The 24,405-nt window shown below is 41.1% G+C and overlaps 1 protein-coding gene across 1 annotated transcript in view; it reads right to left on the bottom strand.

Annotated features, from left to right (window-relative positions):
* The window catches only part of UBAP1 (ubiquitin associated protein 1), a 65,106-nt gene extending 57,920 nt beyond the window's left edge, over positions 1–7,186 (bottom strand). Inside the window, exon 1 of the mRNA XM_087444741.1 lies at positions 7,046–7,186. The gene's annotated coding sequence lies outside the window, so the exon portion shown is untranslated. The remainder of the gene's footprint in view (positions 1–7,045) is intronic.
* Between the last annotated feature and the right edge of the window lie 17,219 nt (positions 7,187–24,405).

Genomic DNA, 24,405 nt, shown 5'->3' with positions numbered 1-24,405 from the left:
AAAATGCACAATCTCAAACCTACTCAGAACTACTGAATCAGAATCTACATTTTACTAAGATCTCCAGGTCATCTATATACAATGAAGTCTGAAAATCACTGATCTACAATAGCAATGTCCAACAGAACTTTCTGCAGTGATGAAAATGCTTTATATCTGCACTGTCTATGCGGCTACCATGTTGGACAGGACAGATCTAGAACATCTCTAACTAGAACTGTGCCTAAATACAATTTCTTACAATACTAAATAAAATAAGCCTCCATTACCTTAATATGTACACTCTTTCACTAAGTATACTGCCAGTAATACAGAGACCAAAAACAGAATTTTTTTACAAAGACCCAACAACTCAAAAAGTACAGCAACCTCGAGTCATTTGGAATAAGCTGTACATACCTCATTACTGACTGCATTATACAAGGTACATTTATAAAAGATTCTCATTTAATAACCTACCAACAATTTTGTTTAATATGGTCTCTCAAAGGGGTAATGTTCAGTTATCTTGAAATTCTGCTTATATAAAACACCTAGGTCTCTGAATAAGCTAGATAAGTTAAGTACTATTATAAAAAGTATCTAGTACAAGGATAAAGTGAGATTCCCTATTAAATTACAATAACAAGCTAGAATTTCCTGTTCCAGAAAATGGATGAGACAGGATATAAACAATTGAAGACCTTCAGTGATTTTTTAAAGTATTTTCAGAACAAAATTTGTGGTAGATTGGCTTGTTTGTTTGTTTTCTATTGTTAGAATCACTAGAAAATATAGTAACCTTTGATAGAAGAAATTAAATACTTCCAATTCTGAGAATTCACAAGCTACCATTAAAGTCCACTCCATATACTAATTTGTAATTTGGCTGACATTTGACTTTGAATTCCACCCATAGAAGGGAATCACTTCTCTTACAAGGTGTGGTGTAAGGTATAATAATCTACCAGAAGAAAGAAATGGGGAAGTTACTGTCTATACAACTTCACCACCAAACTGTAAAAGGAAATGTTGACACTCCCAAACTACAGGAAGATGTTAGGATTAGGAAGATTCCAGTCTTACCAACAAGGGAAGAAACAAGAAGGAGGATGCAAACTCCGCCTGGGACCAAGACCATGATGATGACATGCAGCACAAGACAAGAAAAGCCAGCCTGAACTTGAGCTTCCATTGGATTATTAAAGAAGGCTGGGGATAGGCCAGCCAGTAATAATAAACAGAAAAAGACTGGGAGTTAAGACAGCTAAGATTGAGTTTAGTGTATAAATCTCTAACTTTTTTGCTCTCTTCTAGACGTATACCCATCAGACTTGATGGTAACTAAACATTTTCCGTTATACTTTTCTGTATGTTATGAGAGACATTCTACACTATGGGTATGCAAGGATTCTCAAAGATCTACAGACATACCTTTCATAAATATCAAGGGTGTACTGCATATCACTATATAGTATTTGCAGTACATTTCAAGTCTGGTGGTTATTTTATATTTCAGCGTGATCTTTGCCAGGATCAAATATCCAACTCCTTATAAGAAAAATTCCTAAAGTCCCTAGTCTTCTTATGGGGGGAAAAAATGTTTTTAAGAGGCTTTAATACACAACAGAGAAAATCTAATGCCACCAAGATTTTTATATATATATATAACTTAAGAGATAAGGGCTTAATGATGGATAGGAGCCACACAAGTCCAAGGAACTGGGCAGAGTGTTAGAAAAACTATATATTCCATCATATATTTTCTAGTTGATTTGAAATGTTTCATAACTTTAAATAGATGTAATTTCTCCAATATTGAGAATAAAAGAGTTACTTCATTCTTTTAAATGTATCTAATGGAACTTAATAATGGAACTTAAATATCATAAACATGTGATACCCACCCTAAAAGAAAAATACATGAAGAAGCTGTTAACTATGAAAATTTACATATTTCTTTTTTACTTGATCATGTAATTATATTCCAGAGAACTGTATCCTAATTACATTAAATTGTGTACTTGAAAATAAACAAAAAAACTTTCAAAATGTTTCCACATCAGCCCTTCCACAATCCACAACTATTCTTGATGAAGCCCAACACTGTAAGAACCGGACATCAAAAAATCTTTCTGAACATATTTTAGGAGAAATGCTAATAGCTTAGACTGAGCGCCTCATTATGAATTGTATCTAATACTGTCCACACAAGTCTCTCATTGTCAAACCACATTATTAACATTCAGTAAAATGCAAACCTCATTCATAAATCTGTTGGTTTCCTAGTTGGGGAAAATATATTTAACCTATGTATAAGGCACAACTCAAGCTGCTTTTAAAGCCCTCTGGACCTATAACTCACAAGACAACAGGAAAGTAACTCCTGAGAAGTTTGCCTTTCTAATCAAGCAAATATTGGGACTAAATGTCAGGTTAGATGCCACATTACAGATGGATATACTATTGTATTTATTAAAACAGCATGCCTAGGAGAAGAAAAGGAGAAGAAAAGGATTTCCTAAATATGATACAAAAAGCACAAACCATAAAAGATTGATAAATTCAATTCATTAAAATTATGAACTTTGGGGCCGGCCCAGTGGCATAGTAGTTAAGTTCACGCTCTCTGCTTCAGCAGCCCGGGGTTTTCGGGTTTGGATCCCGGGCACAGACCTACACACCACTCATCAGTGGCCATTGCTGTGGAGGCATCCCACATATAAAATAGACAAAAATTGGAACAGATGTTAGCTCAGGGATCATCTTCCTCACCAAAAAAAAAAAAAAAGTGCTCCTCTTTTGATTCTGTAGTTTCACTTCTGGGAACCAATTCTGAGCAATAATAATTCTAAATGCAAACATTTATTTGTACATGAAAAAGTTCAAATTATAAGAAATTGGAAATAATCTAATACTGATTAAATAAACTATATGTAAAAAAAAAAATTTATGAACTTTTCTCACCAAAAGACTATGAAGAGACGAAAACACAAGTCACAAATTGGGAGAGGATATTTGCAACTCATGAATTAACAAACAATTAGTATTAATTAATTTATAAAGAACTCTTAAAAATTGATCAGAAAAAGTGAAAAAGGGGCCAGCCCCGTGGCTTAGTGGTTAAGTGCGCGTGCTCCGCTGCTGGAGGCCCGGGTTTGGATCCCGGGCGCGCACCGACGCACCGCTTCTCTGGCCATGCTGAGGCCGTGTCCCACATGCAGCAACTAGAAGGATGTGCAACTATGACATACAACTATCTACTGGGGCTTTGGGGGAAAAAATAAATAAATAAAATTGTTAAAAAAAAGAAAAAGTAAAAAAAAAAAAAAAAAAGACCTTGAACATACACTTCACAGAAGCACAACCAACCAATGATGTATGAAAAGATGCTCAACTTCAGGAAATGCTACTAAAAACACAACAGATACCATTTCAAACCCCTAGATTAGAAAAAAATTTAAAAGTCTGACAGTATCAAGTATTGGGGAGGAAGTGAAGCAACCAAAACACACACTGCTGGCTCTTGACTCAGTAACCACAAGATTCACAATTATCATAAGCCAATTCAGTGACTCAAATACTGGAAGTGTTTGGTAAGCATTAAGCAACTGATAATGACCAATGCAGAATTCTGTGAACACGTGCACATTACTTCCAATACAAATTTTGGCCCTTAATAAACTGGGTCCAATGTGACTCAGCAATACAAGTAAGAACACTTTAGTCCCTTATCCAGTTTATCCAGTTAATTTTGTTACATACAAAATATTCAGTATTCTAGGAGGAAATGAACACCTGATGACATCATAAGTGACTAAAATTTTAATGAACTATTCATCATTCCAGTTACACTACTATATCAATGAGAACAAGTAGTTTAAGACAGTATTACTTTTTTTTTTTTTTAATTTTATTTATTTTATTTTTTTCCCCCAAAGCCCCAGTAGATAGTTGTATGTCATAGCTGCACATCCTTCTAGTTGCTGTATGTGGGACGCGGCCTCAGCACGGCCGGACAAGCAGTGCGTCGGTGCGCGCCCGGGATCTGAACCCGGCTGCCAGCAGCGGAGCGCGCGCACTTAACCGCTAAGCCACGGGGCCGGCCCCGATAGTATTACTTTAAAACTAGTGCTCATGGGCCGGCCCCGTGGCTTAGCGGTTAAGTGCGCGCGCTCTGATGCTGGCGGCCGGGGTTCGGATCCCGGGCACGCCCCAAGGCACCACTTCTCCGTCCAACCCGAGGCCGAGTCCCACGTACAGCAACTAGAAGGATGTGAACCTATGACATACAACTATCTACTGGGGCTTTGGGGGGAAAAAAATGAATAAATAAAATCTTTAAAACTAGTGCTCATACTTTAAATTTACTTGATAGGAATAGGAATGGCCCTGTGACAAATGCAGATAGGCACTGAAGTTGGACAAATCTGAGTTCAAATTCAGACTCTACCATTTTATAGCTGTAACCTTAGTTAAATTATTCAACATCTTTGATCCTCAGTTTCCTCAACACATAAAAAGCATGCACATCACTACCTGCCTAATCAAACTGTAAGGACTGAGATTATGTAAAATGCTTAACACCACCTAGCTCATTAGCATAGGCCCAGTGTTAGCACCTTTCCCTTTGTAAATCTTGCTACCCTCACCTAAAATTTTTAAAGCCTCAAATTGTAACTCTCAATTCATAGGAAAATATTACTCTTACATTCAAATTATTTTCCAATATTACAAGAAACTGTGTACTACAGGTTAGAAGAGCAATACCCTGCTTACTTCCTTCTCTAACTAAAAAGCTCTTTCCTATATGAAATTAGATTCTGGAAAAGAGGACAGATTTTCACTTATCTTTGTGATATAGAAGCAGGGATTTCCATTCAATGTGGGAAACTAAACCCAGCTGATTTCTAAGCTTCAACTCAAGGTGTTTTTGACTCTAAGAAAAACCTTATTTAATAATTTAAGGTACTGCATACTACCTTTTGTATTTCTTGAGAAAGATTACCTAAAGAAAATTACTTGATTAATGATGAATTGATGTTTTGTTTTGGTATTTTTTGGTTAGTCTGTGGGAAAAAAGTTTACACTTAAAATGATCTACATTTCAAAAACCTCAACACATTCAACAATACAATTAAAGAACAGAAAAGTTTATAATACTAGCATCTATACTCTAATGATAATACATATAATGCTGAAGATACCTGGACAGAACTTTAGTCCCTGAATTAAACTTCAGGAATCCTTTTTTTTTTAATTTTTTATTTCTTTATTTTTTCCCCCAAAGCCCCAGTAGATAGCTGTATGTCATAGCTGCACATCCTTCTAGTTGCTGTATGTGGGATGTGGCCTCAGCATGGCCGGAGCAGCAGTGCGTCGGTGCACGCCGGGGTTCCGAACCCAGGCCGCCAGCAGCGGAGCACGCGCACCCAACCGCTAAGCCACAGGGCCAGCCCTGGAATCCTTATTTTAAATACCATACCATAGTCAAGACACAAAAGACGTGTGAGATAAAGTGACATTTGCCAGTCTGAGAAATGTGAACTAACAAACATTGATGAGAATTGTCTACAGACCTAATATCATATCAGGATATTGTTACTGTCTTCTTCAAAATCAAAATGAAAAATAAAATCTTTCAGATACACATAAAATATGTCATGATGAGTTAATGAGTCAAATACTAAACAAAATAAAAATTCAGCAAGTTCTTATATTCACATACTTTAATTTCCTTGTCCTCATTTCTAAAATAACACATTTTCTTCCAATGAGGCTATAGCAAGTTAGTAAGTTATCTGCCGTGCGGTAACAGACATGCTCACTAAAGAAACATTAATTTCCCCATTTCCATAACTATAATAACTCTTATTAATGCAACACACAATAGGCTTTCAATAAATGTTGAATAAATAAGTAACAGAAGGAATGAATAGGATGAATTAGAAACAAAAATTTAATTTACAAAAAAATTTCACTTAAAAAAATAAGTTAATGCAGAAAGTGTACTTTTAGACTTTAGACATTTCACATTCTTTGCTATAATACAGAAATTTTCAGTTTAACTAGTTTGGGACATATTCTAGAAAGAGAGAGCTATCACAAAAGACTAAGTGCCCTGTTTCTCCCACCATCAAATCTGACAAAATTTTAAAGAGAAACATCAATCATATCTATCCAAATTCTCAAATGCTAATAATAAGACTGAGGAAAGAGAGAAAGCACTAATAAGTGGGGTTAGAACAGAACATATTTAATAGTTAACTGAATTATTAAATCTGGTTTTGCAACACTTCACGGTGTATAAGAACGCTCAAAATTTTATTTCAGTTTAATATAAAATGTGTTTTTATGCCCAGCCATACTTTTAAGAGCCTAGTCTGGAAACAAGTACATGTGGCAACAACACAAAGGTCAGAGATCACTGATATAGATCAAACAAATGAATCATAACTTGATGTTCCACAGAAGGATTTGGGGCTGTTTCTGAGGCCCAGGTGGACTGCACAGGTAAGTCTCCACCCAAGAAACAAACAAAAGAGGCAAGATAAACATAGCCGGAGAAGACCAGACAATGTCAAAGATATCCCCAAAGATCACTCATCCAGGTCTGGTCTCCCTTTCTCCCTAATCTCATTGCCTCAGGGAGAACTAAATCTGCACCTCACGTCCCCAACTCTCAACTCCCCGTCACTCAGCTTCTTTACTAAAACCTGGGTCCCCCTCTCCGACATCCTCTAATTCACTCTAGCTAGAGAGATATCGCCTATACCTATCTTCCCGCAGAGTATTAGTCCCCTTAATCCGAACCCATTTTCCCGCATCCCATCTGCCCTCCGCCCCTTCAACTCTTGGTCCCCTCACTCCGACCCTCCCCCCAGAATCCACCCCAAGTCACGGATCTCTGGCCCTTCTTCCTCCCACTCCCTCAGCCGCAGTTCCTTTCATCCCGCTCGGCCTCCAACCTCTTCCCCCGGTTACCTCCCCCATCCGTCTCCCGGTACCGGCCCCCTCCCCCAACTCCGCCCCTCTCCCCCGTCCCCCAGAGGGAAGACCCCCTCACTTGAACGCCGCTGCCGCTGCCGTCCCAGAAGCCGAAAGGTGCTGGCGCCGGCCGGCCTCCCAGGCTCGGTCCCCGCTGAGCTCCTGACGGCCCCTAGGGAAAGCGAACGCTGCCACCTCCAAGTCTGCCCACCCTGGGCCAGGCCGTCACCGTCACCGTAGCCACCGCCAGTATCACGGCCGCCATGTTGAAGTCCCACTTCCCTCCTCGTTCCTCTCCCCGCTCCGCCCCTTTGGGCGTCTGACGTCAGGGCGCCACGCTCCACCCTCGAGGCCAATGGGAGGAGCCGATGGTTACGTAAACTAATCTCTCTTCTAGTGCCAGACGGCTCTAGCTGCCCGGAGCGTTGCGATTGGAACGGATGGACCCGGCTGACCCAAAGGGAGGGAGGAAAGGAGGGGGTCACTGAGAGGGTAAGGCGTAGGGGTTGGAGAAGCTGCCAAGGCGGAAACTGAGAGCCTTGAATCGCGAAGGGACGCACAAAGATTTACCAACAAGACTTACTTGGGAATTAGGATGTCTGGCTTCTGGTCCGGGGTCAGTGACCTGGTACAAGTCCTGCCCTTTCTGGGCCTCACTTTCTCCATTTACAAATGAATAGGTTGAAAGGGGACCTCTAAATATCCCTTCAATTCTGACATTCAACGGGTTTAAACCAGGTAATACAATCCCAAACCTTTACTGCCTTCTGCGTTTATTGGATGTCTCCTGGAATCAGGTGCATGGAGGATTCATAACTGAATGAGATGAATCTTCCCAAAAGTTCCTAATTGATGGGAGAAATACTAGCATAAACGGTTAATTCTAGGAGAAGTCAGAGAGTGATAATGGCGTAACAGGTGCATCAATTGCTGTGGAAAAAATGACTTTTGGCTAAGGGGTTAGGAAAGGTTTACATCTCCACACTTTCTGGGTACATAAAGAGTGTGTACACTCCATGTCAAATTCTCCAGCCCTGTTTTCTCTCCAGAATTCCAGAGAAAATAATATTTATACTTTGAAGGGTGCAGCAATGTTGACTCACTAGTAGAGAAGGTGGGCATTCCAGAAGGAGGGGGAATTAAAGTGAGCAGAGAATAGCAAATCGTCAGTTCTGGATTATTTGCCTACTTAATTCAACAGATAATGGGCAACAACAGAAGGTTTGTGGAGAGAGCAGTGAGCTGAGCAAAACTCTTCATCAGGAGAATTAAAATGGTAGCAGTGAATAAAATGGATTGGAGACTACATGGTAGACTTCTGCATCGAGTAAAAGACTCACACCTGGACTAAAGCAGAGGCAGTAGGGATGGAGACTAGGGGATGAACTGGAGCAAGATTTTAGGTGATTGACTCAACAAGATTTAGAGACCTGCTATATGGGAGGAGAAATCATGAAGAAGAAAGAGCCAAGTTTTGGGGGCCTCTTATTAACAGAAACAAGAGAGACCTAAGGTTTACTGAAGTGCTAAGGAAGATAACAATGAGTTCAGCTGGCCAAAGTGAGATTAAGATGATGGGAATTAAGACGTGGAGAGATGTTCAGGAGGGAATGTGAGCTTGGAAATTAGGAAAGAGGGAAGGAGTACCCATGTGTAGTATATTGGTACTCCTTGAACAAATAAACTTGTCATTCATTCATTCAACAAGCGTTTATTGAGTGCCTGCAGTATAACAGGCACTGTTCTTACTATAATTACAGCAGTATGTAAAAGAGACCAAAAAAAAAAAAATACCTGCTGTCACAGAGCTTACGTTCTAGAGAAAAATAACTAATAATAATGGTGATAGGTGTTAAGAAGAAGAATGAAGCAGGGGAAAGGAGATAGAAAGTAGCCATGTTGAAATTTATAAAGGATGGCCAGGGAAAAGTGACATCTGAGTAAAGACCTGAAGGAAGTGAGGAAATGAGTCATGCAGATATCCAGAAGAAGAAAATGCCCAGCCAAGTGAATAGCAAGTACAAAGGCCCTAAGGTGGAAGTTCACCTTCTAAGTTCTGGGAACAGTAAGCATCCCAGTGTGGCTGGAATGTAGTGAGCAAAGAGGAGAATAGTGGGAGATGAAGTCAGACAAGTAACAGGGGGCTAAGTCACATCAAGTCTTGTAGATCATTTTAAGGACTTTGTCTTTTACTCTAAGTGAGCTGAAAGCCATTGGAGAGTTTTGAGCAGAGAAGAGAAATGATCTAACTTTTTAGCAGGATCACTCTAGCTACTAGAGCACCGAGCGTAAGCTAAAGAAGGGCCAGAGTGGAAGCAGACAGACCACTTAGAGGTCATTGCAGTAATCCAGGCAGGAGATAATAAGACTAGACCAGAGTGGACATAGCAGTGAAAGTGATTAGATATGGTCACGTTCTGGGTACATTTTGAAGGTAAAGCCATAAGAATTTGCTTACAGATTAGACACACGGTGTGAGGAAATGAAAAGACTCAAGGATGACTTTAAGATATTTGATCTGAGTCAAATTCTTACAGATTTGGCTAGAAGAATGGAAAATCAGATTAATTAAAATTTCTGAGCATAGGACCCTTTGGAACACTAATAAATAGGGCATGGGAAGAGGAAGCAGAGAAAGAGATGGAAAAGTAGTGGCCAAAGAAATAGAAAAGGAATCAGAAGACTATGGTGCCATGGAAGATTAAGAAGGAAAAACCTTTTGGAGGGCTAGGCCTGTGCCTCTCCTCTCAGAATAGGACTTCCTGAGACCAGAGACAAGCCTCCCCCATCAGACAGGGACTTCCTGAGATTCCCCATTAGCCTAGGTCTCCTGAGCTAATAATTTTTCCTTCCTACCTTCTTGCTTTAAGTGGGGACCAGGTTGCTGACCACCTAGTCCTAGACCAGCCTGCTGTGTCCCCCAACCCCCATGGAGGCAACCCATCCTTAAGAAATGGAAACGAAGTGGGACATTTCCTGGAAAAACAAATACTTCTTCACCTTCCTAGGAGTGATGCATACTTGTCAGTTTTCAGGCGTAAATCCCAATGGTAACTCACCTGGGACCAGAAGAGGCTGAACAGGATGCCAGTCTTCTATTACCCCTTCCCTGTATCTTTTCCTCCCGGTGCACCTAGGCAATGCCAGCATACCTGCTGGCGTAGAAGCAGTGCTCCAGGCCAAGGGGCACCAGCTTGCATTCATCTCTCTTTTCCTCTTCTTTCTCCCTCCCTTCATACACTAAGCTTTTGGGGTGTCTAAGAGCAGAGACAGGAAAGACAGACAACCAGCTCTACAATCTTTCATTCATTCAACTGTCTAGCATTGACTCAGTCCTACCATATGCCAGGCTCCATGAGTCTACAAAGATGCTCTCAAAGAGGTCAAGTGAGAGAATCAAACAGGCGTACAGATGACGATGGTACCTGGCAGAAAATCACCTGAGTTCCCCTAGGTAGCACATTCCATGCTTAAGGAGGAGAGAGGAGAGAGAGCTCAGGTGGACTTGAGAAATCAAGGAAGACTTCATGGTGGAATTGAAGCGTTTCAGTTAGGCCTTAAAGGACAGGTAGAATGAAGGGTGCCGGAAGCAATGAGAACAAAGCAGTTTGAGCAAAGGCATGGATGCAGGAAAGTGCCAGGAAAATTCAGACTCAGTAAGTAGAGCAAAGGATATTATGTAGGAGAGCAGAGGAAGATAAAGCTGGAGAGATCAGGAGGGAATAGGCTTGGCTTGAATTTAACAGTTCTAAGACTGTAAATAAAGTCATGGCATCTTTTCTCCTGGGAAATCCAAGATAAAAGTCTGGATGAATCCTTAGAACCTTGGAAGTCAGGCTGAAAGTGTTTCCCCTCCCCCAGAAGCTCAAGGTTATAATTAAGGACTCAAGTCTCTGGGTGACCTCTGAGGTTCCTTCTGATTCTAAGACCTGTATGATGACCATCATATGAAGATGCAATTATCTTGATGACCATGAATGTATAAAGATGACTTCAGATTCCAAAAGGATGAAAATATAAACACACACACCCCAACTCTAAAATATTAGATGAGGGGCCGGCCCCATGGCTTAGCGGTTAAGTGCGTGCGCTCTGCTACTGGCGGCCCGGGTTCGGATCCAACCCGAACAGCAACTAGAAGGATGTGCAACTATGACATACAACTACCTACTGGGACTTTGGGGAGAAAAAGGGGAAAAAAAAAGGAGGAGGATTGGTAATACAGGTTAGCTCAGGGCCGGTCTTCCTCAGCAAAAAGAGGAGGATTGGCATGGATGTTAGCTCAGGGCTGATCTTCCTCACACACAAAAAAAAAAAAATATATATATATATATATATTAGATGAGAATGTAGAAGTATATGTTTTGAATCATGGGTTGGAAAGAACTTTTCTAATCATGACACCAAATTCAGAAGCCATAAAGAAAATGGTTGACAGATTTGATGATGGCAAAAGACTCAATACACAAAGTGAAAAGATAAACTGGAGGAAAATATTTGTGACCTATATAACAGAAAAATAATTAATTTCCCCGATATACAAAGAGCCCCAACAAATCAATAAGAAAAATAGAATGATTCAATAGAAAAATATCAGTGTAACTTGTCAAAAAGCAATTCACTAAAAAAGAAACACAAATAGCTAGTGAACGTATGAAAAGATGGTCAACATCACTGATAATTCTTAAAAATGAAACAAGGCCCCATTTTTCACCTAACAAGTTGGCAAAAGCTAAAAGGGTTGATTACATCCAGTGCTGGCATGGATGGAGAAATAAGCATTCTTATACACTGTTGATGGTAGTATAAATTGGTGAAAACTTTTGTAGAGCAATTTGGCAATGACTAGCACAGTATATCGTAAAGTGAAAAAGCAAGCTGCAGAATAATGCATATTGTGTCCATTTTTGTAAAAAGAAAACATATAGACTATAGATAGATAGATAGATTTATTTAAGCATAGATAAAAGACTGAAAAGATACACACCAAACTATTAATTGTGGCTCTTGAGGGAGCAGGACATGGCTGGAGGACAGTGGGCAGTAGGACCTGGAACCAAGGAAAAAGGGGAAGTAGAAACCATGTAGAAGATGGCAGCCACTGCTGGAAAATGCTCCCACAGCCATAAGAAGGAGAAAGAACTACCCTGACTCCTCCCTTCCTCATGCCCTCCAGTCTCCTGCCAGTGCCTCCCATTGACTGAATCTAGCTAGTATTCAGTTGGCAAAGGAGCCGGGAAATATAGTTTGCAGAAGAAGAACAGACAGTGGGTTTGAGAACCAAGATGTAATGATCAACCTCAAAAAATTATTGGGTAGTTCACAGAACCAATGAGAGAGATGGAGAACCTGATATGAAAAACAGGAGAAAACCTAGTAAAAGAACACAGCAGGTATGGCTTGCCTGGTGGCAGCAGTTAAGTTTGCGTGGTCTGCTTTGGCAGCCCAGAGTTTGCAGGTTCAGATCCTGGGCGTGGACCTACACACTGCTTGTCAAGTGATGTTGTGATGGCGTCCCATATAAAGTAGAGGAAGATGGGCACAGATGTTAGCCTAGGGCCAATCTTCCTCAGCAAAAAAGAGGAGGATTGGCAACACATGTTAGCTCAGGGCTAATCTTCCCGAAAAAAGAAAACACAGCAGGAAGCATGGTAAGAGTCACCCTATAAAAAAGTAAAAGACAACTGGTTAATAGTAAATAGTGATAGTAAAAGATAATTGATTTTATTAAAAATTTTTAAATGGTGTGGGTAGACTGTCCTGGCACTGAGCTAAAAGAGCTCTGTGTCTAGTAATCACTCAGCTAATATACTGAGGTCTACCGTATACACCAAGCCCTGTGCTGCAAAGGGAACAAAGATTAAACAAGACCAGGTTTCAGTCATCAAGAGTCTTTGGAGGAGGACAGATGTGTAAACAGACAGTTACAATGGAGTTAATCTCAGTGAGCTCAAGGACAAGGCCAGCCACTAGGCTAAACTGCGCCTCTGTGCAAGATAGAAAAAGGCCCCCTCTCTGAGTGGATGCAATGCCAGGGTATATGGCTTGGCAAGCTGAATGCAGCTGGACTTCAGCCTTCTCTGGACCCCTCAGCCAGGCACTTTTGTGCAGAGCACAAAGCGTGCATTCGTACATAGCTGCCCTGCTTGGGGAGGTAGAGACTAGCACCTATGGAAGGATGGTAGAGGTAGCCTATGAGGATGTGCACCTGTGCAGCAAGAAGCCCTGGGAACCCAGCCTCCTAGCCCAGAAACATCATTAGAAACCTCAATGATTTCATTTGCTTCTGGTGCTGCTACTGTGACAAGGAGTTGGCAAAAAAAAAACCTGGAAATCTGGAAAGGGTCCTTTGGAAGGAAAAATTGACAGATGGTGTTTACAGCTTTGCTTTGGTTCTCCCATCAGAGTGAATGCCAGATGTTTTCTTCTGGTTTCCAAGATAGCGTGTGAGATCTAAAAGGCTCCTTTGCCCGAAGATAATGAAACATTGGCATACACAGTTAAGTGTGAGCATGTGGGCAAGTGAATCCCGTGCCAGTTCAGCAAAGTTTGATTTGCTGCTGTGTGAATGGAAGGTTTGGTGTTACTATTCTAGCCCTTTCTTTAAGTCATGTAACAGCATCAGTGTCCCACAATAGGCGGTTGGCTGAATAAATCCACGAGACAATGTTATGCAGCGTTGAGACAATGTTACAAGAAGGATGTTGTAAAAGGTAAAATTATAGACACAGTAAGATCAGCAATTGCCAGGGGAACAGGAATGAATAGGTGAAGTACATAGCATTTTTAGGGGTGTAAAACTATTTTGTATGATACTGTAATGGTGAATACATGACATTATGCATTTGTAAAAATCCATAGAACTGTACAACACGAAGAGTGAACCTTAATGTAAACTATGGACTTTAGCTAATAATAATGCATCAATACTGGTTCATTAATTGTAACAAATATACCCCACTAATGCAAGGTATTAATAACAGGAGGAACTGTGGTGGGGCTGGGGGAATATGGGAACTCTGTACTATCTGCTCAATTTTGTCTGTAAATCTAAAACTGTTCTGAAAAATAAAGTCTAGGAGCTGGCCCAGTGGCATAGTGGTTGAGTTTGCACTCTCCACTTTGGCAGCCCAGGGTTCGCAGGTTTGGATCCCTGGCGCGGACCTACACACCACTTATCAAGCCATGCTGTGGCAGGCGTCCCACATACAAAGTAGAGGAAGATGGGTACAGATGTTAGCTCAGGGCTAATCTTCCTCAGCAAAGAGAGGAGGATTGGCAATAGATGTTTAGCTTAGGACTAACCTTTCTCACAAAAAATAAAAATAAAAAAAATAATAAATTCTAAAAAAGGTTGTTATAGAAGTATGTAAATATGAAAAGATGCTTATAAAACCTTGCTAAGTTAAAAAGGAGCTACTAACAATATACAATATGGTCTCATTTTTGTAAAATTATACACACACAATATAATTTTGAATTTGAAATTCTGAAAGGACATATGTCAAAACATTTACAATGGTTAACTCTTGGTGGAAAGATTCCGGGTAATTTCTAATTTCTTCTTTTGGCTTCCTTATTTAAAAATGCTTTTAAACATTTTTTATTACACAAAACACATGAATGCTTTCCCATTGTAAATGGTTCAAACAATAGAAGTGTATTTTAGTACCATTGTGGTCTGCTCCCCAGATCTCTACCCTTCAAAACTGAACCGCTCATTCCCTGCTGCAGGGAATGTTAATGGCTGACAGCTTGTGGTTAAGCACCCCACACAATGTTAATGCATATCAAAGAGACTCCACTACAGAAGAGGCAACCAAGTAAACAAAATGACTCAGCCAGTTGACAGCAGTCAGCCTCTGTCATTGACCACCCCAGAGAAGACACCCTGCGCACGTAGACAAAGTAGCCATAGTGGCAGGAATGGAGGCTTTTTATGGGTCCAACAGCACGGATTCCCACTCACCAAGACTTCCTCATTTCCCCAAATTGCCTAACAAAGAGATTTAATCAATTTACACTAGAGCCAAAGTGTATGAAGGTATCTGTTTTGCTGTATTCTTTTTGTTTGTTGGTTTTGTGAGGAAGATTAGCCCTGAGCTAACATCCATTGCCAATCCTCTTCTTTTTGCTGAGGAAGACAGGCCCTGGGCTAACATCCATGCCCATCTTCCTCTACTTTATATGGGACGCCACCACAGCATGGCTTGACAAGCCGTGCATAAGTCTGCGCCTGGGCTCCAAACCTGCGAATCCCAGGCCGCTGAAGTGGAGCACACGAACTCAACCACTATGCCACCGGGCCAGCACCGTGTTTTGCTGTATTCTTACCAATATTTTAAATTATCAATCTTTTCAATTTTGCCAGGGGGGTGATAAATGATATTTAATTAGATTTTAATTTGTATTTCCTGGTGTTGTGTATTTCTTGCGTTTATTGACCATTTGTGAATTGCTTGCTATTATTCTTGTCCATTTTACTACTGGGTTGTTTCCTTTTTACTTAGGGATTTGTAGGAGCTGTCACATATTCTATACATTAATTGTCTGTTAAATGTACTAGGAATGTCATTTGCCTTTTAAGTTTTATGATGTCTGTCTTTTTTTTTCTTTCTTTACTCCAACCCAATTAAATTAAATGGATTAAAAGTTTATCGAGGGCCGGCCCCATGGCTTAGCGGTTAAGTGCGCGCGCTCCGCTGCTGGCGGCCTGGGTTCGGATCCCGGGCGCGCACCGATGCACCGTTTCTCCAGCCATGCTGAGGCCGTGTCCCACATGCAGCGGCTAGAAGGATGTGCAACTATGATGTACAACTATCTACTGGGGCTTTGGGGGAAAAAAATAAAAAAATTTAAAAAAATTTAAAAAAAAAGTTTATCGATTAGGAGATTCTAACTTGCACTAGAAGGAATAAATGGTACTGGACTTGCCCTCTAGTGATAAATAGCCAGAAAAGTGGACAAAATATATGAAACAACTATTTTGAGACTCTAGGCTGGTGAGCAGTGTAAGACTATGAGCCCTGAGAGAAGGAAAACAAAGAAGATGTGCTCAACACCACTTTAGGTTTTGGCCTAGAGACACCTTCCAGACTTCAGTTCAAGTATGGGAACCCAAGCAGAACACAGCAGTCTTGGTGAGTTGAGGAAGCAGAGGTCAAGTTTGAGGAGACAGCTGGAATTTGCAAGGCAGAGTAACAGAGAAGAAAGAGCTACGTGGAAAAAGAGAACCAGAAATATGCATATTGGTCCCATTGAATCTGATGCTGATTACTAGGCCACATGTGAATAGGGTGAAACTCCATGAGGCTGGTCAAAGAACTTGTCAAAGATAAACAAAGCCGGACACTAAAGTGGTAAGGACAGACTTTGAGAAATAGTATACTGTTGCAATAGGAAGCGAGTCCAGCATGAAATAAACTCAACTTCGATTGGTACAGAGGTGACTGGGCATTTTAAAGAGAGAATGAGGGAGTAGGCAGGGGCAAAGGTGGGGGCCTGAGCAGAGTCAGGGAAGTGAAAAATTACAAGGCGTTCGTAGTGTAAATGCCAATTAAGCCAGCTGTGTCTGTTAGCTGGCAATTTTCTAAGTTAGGATTCTATCCTTCCACAGAGACTAGTAGAGGAAGCCCTACCTTTCCTGACGATTATATTTCAGAGCAATGGTTTTCAGGTCCTTGAGAAAGACACTTTGGAGTTATAAGAGATACAGATACATCTCAAAGGGACAGAAGAAAGATTTCACAGTTGTAAGCCCCTTTTTAGCAAATGCTCGAAGCCAAGGTGGTCAGGTGGCCTATTGTCAGGTGTTGGATAGAACAAACAACTTTTGGCAGCCTTGAGCTTTCTCAGGCAAGCATTTTAAGGGGGCTTATCCTGGAGATGCAGCCTTGAGCTGTTAGAAACTATGTTAGTGTTTGTTTAAGACTTTTCATGTGGGGAAAGGAGGCTGGACAAAATAATTTGTACTGAGAGTCTATAGTTTTTAGAGGCCAAAGTTGATGCCTGAACAAGAAGAGGGCTTAGAGGAACCTGGCTAGAGTTTGGTCAAAGAGAGTCTTTGTCAAACTGTAAGAGCACTGTCAGCTGAACAAGTCCCAGAGCTCACACGGGGCTGGGGGAAGTTCACTTCCCAGCCAGCAGAGTGTAGAGATCCCATTGAGCACCTGGGGAATTTGGTAGAGACCCTCAGACGATCTCACCTTAAAGTGGGACTAAACTCGCCCTAGAGTAAAGGCTATTCTTTTTTTTTTTTTTCCGAGGAAGATCAGCCCTGAGCTAGCATCCATGCCAATCCTCCTCCTTTTCCTGAGGAAGACCGGCTCTGAGCTAACATCTATTGCCAATCCTCCTCCTTTTTTGCTCCCAAAGCCCCAGCAGATAGTTGTATGTCATAGTTGCGCATCCTTCTAGTTGCTGTATGTGGAACGCCACCTCAGCATGGCCGGAGAAGCAGTGCGTCGGTGCGAGCCGGGGATCCAAACCCGGGCCACCAGTAGCGGAGCGCGTGCACTTAACCACTAAGCCATGGGCCGGCCCCAAGGCTATTCTTTTTTGTGTGTGTGGAGCTAACATCCGATGCCAATCCTCCTTTTTGTTGCTGAGGAAGATTGGCCCCAGGCTAACGTCCATGCCCATCTTCCTCTACTTTATATGGGACGCTGCCACAGCATGGCTTGACAAGCAGTGCGTCAGTGCATGCCCGGGGTCCGAACCCTTGAACCCTGGGCCACCAAAGCAGAGCACGCGCACTTAACTGCTATGCCACTGGGCCGGCCCCATAATAAAGGCTACTCTAGACCTGCCCTAACAAATGTTAAAAACAAGCCTTAAAAGGATCAAGCTTTTCTCTGGAGGCATCACAATCCTTGACTTCAAAATATACTACAAAGCTATAGTAAGCAAAACAGCATGGGGGGGCCGGCCCCGTGGCTTAGCGGTTAAGTGTGCGCATTCTGCTACTGGTGGCTGGGGTTTGGCTCCTGGGCGCACACCGATGCACTGCTTGTCCGGCCACGCTGAGGCAGCGTCTCACATACAGCAACTAGAAGGATGTGCAACTATGACACACAACTATCTACTGGGGCTTTGGGGAGAAAAAGGGGGAAAAAAAGGAGGAGGATTGGCAATAGATGTTAGCTCAGGGCTGATCTTCCTCACCAAAAAAAGAAAAAAAAAACAGCATGGTTACAGACAGCTAATTTTCGACAAAGGAGCTAAGAACACACATGGAGAAAGCAAAGTCTTCAATAAATGGTGCTGGGAAAACTGGACAGCCACATGCAAAAGAATGAAAGTAGGGCCGGCCCCACGGCTTAGCGGTTAAGTGAACGAGCTCCGCTACTGGCAGCCCGGGGTTCGGATCCCAGGCGTGCACCGACACACCGCTTCTCCAGCCACGCTGAGGCCGCATCCCACATACAGCAACTAGAAAGATGTGCAACTATGACATACAACTATCTACTGGGGCTTTGGGGAAAAAAAAAGGAGGAGGATTGGCAATAGATGTTAGCTCAGAGCCCGTCTTCCTCAGCAAAAAGAGGAGGATTGGCATGGATGTCAGCTCAGGGCTGATCTTCCTCACAAAAAAAATAAAAAATAAAAAAATAAGGGGCCGGCCCCTTGGCTTGGCGGTTGAGTGCGCGCGCTCCGCTGCTGGCGGCCCGGGTTCGGATCCCGGGTGCGCACTGACGCGCCGCTTCTCCGGCCACGCTGAGGCCGCATCCCACGTGCAGCAACTAGAAGGATGTGCAACTATGACATACAACTATCTAACGGGGCTTTGGGGGGAAAAAAATAAATAAATAAACAAGTGGGACTTCATCAGATTAAAGAGCTTCTGCAAGACAAATGAAACCAGGATCAAAATGAATATACAATCGACCAGCTGGGAGAAAATATTTGCAAATCGTATATCCGACAAGGGGTTAATCTCCATAACATATAAAGATCTCACACAACTGAACAACAAAAAAAACAAACAACCTGATTAAAAAATGGGCAGAGGATATGAACAGATACTTTCCCAAGGAAGATATATAGATGGCCAATAGGCATATGAAAAGATATTCAACATCACTAATCATCAGGGAAATGCAAATCAAAACAACACTAAGATATCACCTTACACCTGTTAGAATGGCTATAATCACCAAGACAAAAAATAACGAATGTTGGAGAGGATGTGGAGAAATGGGAACCCTAATTCACTACTGGTGGGAACACAGACTGGTACAGCCTCTATGGAAAACAGTATGGAGGTTCCTGAAACAATTAAAAATAGAAATACCTTATGATCCAGATATCCCACTACTGGGTATCTATCCAATGAACCTGAAATCAATAATCCAAAGAGGCTTATGCACCCCTATGTTCATTGCAGCATTATTCACTATAGCCAAGAAGAGGAAGCAACCCATGTCCCCCGACTCACGAATGGATAAAGAAGATGTGGCATATATACACAATGGAATACCACTGAGCCATAAAAAAAGACAAAATTGTCCCATTTGCAACAACATGGATGGATCTGGAGGGTATTATGTTAAGTGAAATAAGCCAGAGAGAGAAAGACAAACACCGCATGATTTCACTCATATGTGGAGGATAAACTAACACAGGGACAGAGAGAACTGTTTGGTGGTTAATAGGGGCAAGGGGATTGGGAGGTGGGCACAAGGGGTGAAGGGAGGCATTTATATGGTGACTGACAAACAATAATGTACAGCTAAAATTTCACAATGTTATAAACTATTAAGACATCAATAGGGCCGGCCCCGTGGCTTAGCGGTTAAGTGCTTGCACTCTGCTGCTGGCGGCCCGGGTTCGGATCCCGGGGGTGCATCGATGCACCGCTTCTCTGGCCATGCTGAGGCCGCGTCCCACATACAGCAACTAGATGGATGTGCTGCAATGACATACAGCTATCTACTGGGGCTTTTGGGGGAAAATAAATAAATAAATAAAATTCAAAAAAAAAAGATAAAGGCCTTTAAAAAAAATAAATAAGTAAAAATTAAAAAAAAGGATCAAGTAAGTTAATAGCAAGCCAAAACAAAATTTGACACTGTTTAAGGAAAAAACAAAATCCAGATACTCAACAATGTAACATTCACAATCTCGGGCATGAAATTTTTAAAAATGCAAGACATGTAAACAAGGAGAAAAATGTGACTCAGAACCAGGAGAAAAAAAATCAATCATTAGAAACAGTGATGATGGGCCGGCTCCGTGGCTTAGCGGTTAAGTGCGCGCGCTCTGATGCTGGCGGCCCGGGTTCGGATCCCGGGCGCGCCCCGAGGCACCACTTCTCCGTCCAACGCGAGGCCGAGTCCCACGTACAGCAACTAGAAGGATGTGAACCTATGACATGCAACTATCTACTGGGGCTTTGGGGGGAAAAAAATGAATAAATAAAAAAAATCTTTAAAAAAAAAAAAAAAAAAGATCTTAGGTAAAACCACAACAATAGTCCCCCAAAGGTATCCTAATACTCAAATAAGGGTAAAAAAATAACGGCACAGTAATTTAAATTCTTAGTATAAAAAACGAAAATGCCTTCCAAAAGATTTAAAAAAAAAAAAAAAAAGAAACAGTGATGATGGCATTAACAGGCAAGGAATTTAAAAGAACCATTATAAATATTATAAATATGCTCAAATGTTAAAAAAAAAGTGTTAACATAATGAAGAGAGAAATGGAAGATGTAAAAGAAGAACAAAATGTTCCTTCTAGAGATGAAAACTATAATATCCGTAAGGAAAATTTTACAGGATAATCTTAATAGCAGATTAAACACTACAAAAAGGAAAGATCAGTGAAATTGAAGGCATAGCAATAGATACTATCCAAAATAAAACACAGGAAATAAAAAGTGAACAGAGTCTCAGTGCTCTGTAAGACAATATCTAGTATTCTAACATATGCATAATTCGAGTCCCAGAAGGAGTCAGGAAAATTTCTTGAGTAATGTCCACATTTTTCTAAATTTTCTGAAAAACCATTTATCTACAGATCTAGACTGTTCAATAAATTTCAATCAGGCTAAAGACAAACAAAACCACACCCAGGCATATTACTGGAAAACAGTAACATAGAGAAATATCTTAAAGGCAGTCAGGAAAAAAAAAAGAAAATACACAGGAACAAATATAAGAAAAATCAAAGACCTCTCATCTGAAACTGTGCAAACCAAACAATGGAATGACATTGATAAAGTGTTGAGTAGCAACCTAGAATTCTCTACTCAGAAAAAATATCTATCAAAAATGAAGGAAAGGGCCAGCCCCGTGGCTTAGCGGTTAAGTGCGCGTGCTCCGCTGCTGGCGGCCCAGGGTTCGGATCCCGGGCGCGCACCGACGCACCGCTTCTCCGGCCACGCTGAGGCCACATCCCACATACAGCAACTAGAAGGATGTGCAGCTATGACATACAACTACTGGGGCTTTGGCGGGAAAAATAAATAAATAAAATCTTAAAAAAAAAGTTTAAAAAATGAAGGAAAAATAGCACACTTAAAAATGGTTATAGATACAAATGCAATATTACTCAGCTTTAAAACAAAGGGAAATTTTGACACATGCTACAACATGGGTGAACCTTGAGGACATTGTTAAGTAAAATAAGCTAGTCACAAAAAGACAAAAATTATTTGATTCAACTTATATAAGGTATCCAGAGTAGTCAAATTCATAGAGACGGAAAGTAAAATGATGGTTGCCGGTGCCTTAGAGGAAGGTGGAGTGGAGTTTCAGTTTTGCAAGATGAAAAAGTTCTGGAGATTGGTTACACAACAATGTGAGTATACTTAACACTACTGAGCTCTACACTTAAAAATGGTTAAGATGGGGCCAGCCCTGTGGCTTAGCAGTTAAGAGTGCACCCTCTGCTACTGGTGGCCCCGGGTTCAGATCCCGCATGCACCGACACACCGCTTCTCCAGCCATGCTGAGGCAGCGTCCCACATACAGCAACCAGCAGGATGTGCAACTACAACATACAACTATCTACTGGGGCTTTGGGGAGAAAAAGGGGGAAAAAAGGAGGAGGATTGGCAATAGATGTTAGCTCAGGGCGGGTCTTCCTCAGCAGAAAGGGGAGGATTGGCATGGATGTTAGCTCAGGGCTGATCTTCCTCACAAAAAAAAAAAGGTTAAGATGGTAAGTTTTATGTTATGTGTATTTTACCAGAATTAAAAAAATAATTTAAAAAATGAAGGAGCAATAAAGCCTTTATCAAACAAACAAAAGCTGAGAGATTTTATCACCTTCAGACCACGTTTTTTCATACTACAAAAAATGTTAAAGTTCTTTAAACAGAAGTATGATGATACCAGATGGAAATTTAGGTCTATGTAAAGGGAAAAAGAGAGCCAGAAATGGTAAATATGTAGATACAAACAAGAGATATCTTATCTAATTTTTAAATATATTTTAAAAATAATTGACCGTTTAAATGAAAAATATAAGAATGTATTTAGTAGTTTATAACATACGTAGAATAAAATGTATTACAATAACAATACAAAGAACAAGAGGAGAAAATGGAAGTATACTCTTATAAGGTCCTTGCATAATATGTAAAATGAATATACTACTACTTGAAGGTAGACTGTGATGAGTTAAAGATGTATACTATAAAACCTAGAGCAATCAATTAAAAAATTTTTAAAAGAGGTATAGCTAATAAGCCAATAAAGGAGATAAAATGGAATAAGAGGTACTCACTCCAAAAGAAGGAAGGATAAGACTGGAAGAAGGAGGAGGAGGAGGAGGAAGAACACAGGAGGACAAGTAGAAGACAAAGAAGACAAATAGCAATAAGGTATGTTTAAACCATTTAAACCGTATCAGTAATTACATTAAATATAAATGGTCTAGAGGTTCCACTTCTGGCATTAGAGCATGAGGATCTCAGTGAAAATCATTTTTTTAAAAAAACCATTTAAAGTTTCTGGAAATGGCTCTAAAAGCATAAAGCAAATGAAGAAACATTTATTTAAGAAAATCTACTAAAACTCAGCAAGAATTTGTCTGTGGTATTTGAACCAAGAACCTCACCCTCCATCCCCCACCCCAAGCTCAGTGAGACAAGAACTCTACTCCAGACTGGTGCAGCGAAGAACACAGGGCTCCCTCACCTCTCCAGCTCAGAGGGCTCTCTTCCTGGAAGGGACCATACATCAGCATTTCTCGTTCTGCCCCCAGCTACCTGTTGCTGAGGTTAAGTTCTGGGTGAGGGCAGCCAAGAGGTGGGGGATTCCCTTCTTCTGCCCAGCCCCCACTCATTGGGTATGGTGCAGTTGAGAATACTGCGACCCAGATTGCCCTTGAGGCTCACAGGCAGGGGTTCCAGGAAAAGAGGCAAGCCAAGGTGACACGGACCTGCATTCCTCCCCAGTGAATAGATTCATTGACAATAAGCTCAGATACTGGCCTGCTTGTATGCCAGAGAGAAATATGGAAAGAGATAACTGGAAAGATCCCTCCTAGGGTCAGAACAAAGCTTAAACACTGACCTAAGGAACCGTCCCTTCAAAGGAGCCCAAATTTGATTGGATTACTACTCTGTGAAGCAATTTGTGCCCTAGCATTGTGAAAAACAGAGCAATCAGCAGACAATTAGTGGAGTCTAACAGCTGAGTGTGGTGAGAGAAAGAGAGCCATAAAAAGAAAAAAAACGGGGAACAGAAACTGTCTGAGCACTACCAGAGGTCAGAATTAACCAACAAAGACTTCAAAGTAGCCGTAATAAATATGTTTAACGAACTAAAGGAAACCACAATTAAAGAAGGGAAGGAAAGTATGATGACAATGTCACATCAATTTAGAGAATATCAATAAAGAGATAGAAATCATAAAAAAGAACCAAATGGAAATTCTGGAGTTGAGAAGTATAATAAGTGGAATTTAAAAATTTTCTAGAGGGGCTCAACAGTAGATTTGAATTGGCAGAAGAAATAATTAGCTAACTTGAAGTCTGCCAATTGTAAAGTTAAATGTACACTTACCATATTCCCAGATATTTCTGTTAGAGAAATGAAAACATATGTCCATAAAAAGACTTGCACATGAATGTTCTTAGCAGCTTTATTCTTAATAGTAAAAAAAACTAGAACCAACTCAAATGTTCATCAATAGATGAATAGATATACAAGTTGTGGTATATCCATCCAGTGGAATACTACTCAGCAATATAAAGGGAATGAACTACTGATACTTACAACAATATGGAGAAACCTCAAAAACATGTTGGATGGGCCGGCCCTGTGGCTTAGTGGTTAAGTGCACGTGCTCCGCTACTGGCGGCCCGGGTTTGGATCCTGGGCCTGCACTGACGCACCACTTCTCCAGCCGTGCTGAGGCCGCGTCCCACATACAGCAACTAGAAGGATGTGCAACTACGACATAACAACTATCAACTGGGGCTTCAGGAAA

The sequence above is a fragment of the Ceratotherium simum genome, chromosome 20, assembly GCF_057802395.1.
Source record: "Ceratotherium simum simum isolate JZ-2026a chromosome 20, ASM5780239v1, whole genome shotgun sequence".
NCBI lineage: Eukaryota > Metazoa > Chordata > Mammalia > Perissodactyla > Rhinocerotidae > Ceratotherium > Ceratotherium simum.
Note: the sequence above shows the minus strand (reverse complement) of the source record. Positions and strands in the feature narration are given on the sequence as shown.